Source organism: Charadrius vociferus, unplaced genomic scaffold (assembly GCF_000708025.1).
Source record: "Charadrius vociferus isolate BGI_N301 unplaced genomic scaffold, ASM70802v2 scaffold56, whole genome shotgun sequence".
NCBI lineage: Eukaryota > Metazoa > Chordata > Aves > Charadriiformes > Charadriidae > Charadrius > Charadrius vociferus.
Genome location: NW_009649057.1, coordinates 1,256,423 through 1,257,205, shown reverse-complemented (window position 1 = coordinate 1,257,205; position 783 = coordinate 1,256,423). Strand labels below are relative to the sequence as shown.

The window sequence follows — 783 nt, the reverse complement described above, 5'->3', positions numbered from 1 at the left end:
GTGACTGGGCATGATGGGCCACAAAAGTCCCCGGCGTGCATGGGACAGGGGGCACAGGAGGAGGCACCAACCCCAAATTTCTCCCCAAAATGAGGTCCTGTTGTGCCAGTCCTTCCCTAGCCCAACCCTCCTCTCCCATCACCCGCTTCACATGCTGGTGGACCCCAACACTCCTGTTCTCCCTGTGCCTCCCTGGGGGGCTGGGGGCTCCTGGCCCCAGCACTGGGCATTTGGGAGGTCCGGGTGGCCCCAAGACCGGGGTGAGGAGGAGGAGGAGGAATTCATGCCGGCAGTGGGAGCCGGGCTGTGCCGGCCGCACATTCCAGCCGGCCGCGAAGGGAGGGCCGGAGGAGGGCTGGGACGGGAAGGAGGAGGGTCCACCACCGCCTTGCGTGCCCCAAAGTCCCAACGTTCAGAGCAGAGCAAGGCGGGAGAGCGCCGGGAGAGCTTCTCCCCATCCTGGATCAAAGGCGCTCGCCGAATCGCGTAGGGCCGATGACAGCGGTGGGCAGGAGGTTTCCCACCCTGGGACAGGGCAGGTAAGGGATCCCAGTCCCCTGGACACCCCTCGCACCCCAGCACAGCGGAGGGGACGGGGAGGGAGAGGCTGGGAAGGGGCTTTGCTTGGGGCGGGCACAAAGCCTCACCGCGGATGATGCTGGAGCTGCTGCTTGGCCGCCAAGGTCCCCGGGCCATGGCTGGTGTTTGCCTGTGGAAAGAGCGAGGGCATCAGCTAAAGCTGCCGAAAATGCGGTTACCAGGGCAGTGCGGCTTGGGGGGTGG

At 66.2% G+C, this 783-nt stretch overlaps 1 protein-coding gene across 1 annotated transcript in view; it reads left to right on the top strand.

Annotated features, from left to right (window-relative positions):
* SH2D3C (SH2 domain containing 3C) overlaps positions 1 to 783 on the top strand; it is a 25,459-nt gene that overhangs the window by 3,401 nt on the left and 21,275 nt on the right. The gene's annotated exons all lie outside the window — the stretch shown is intronic.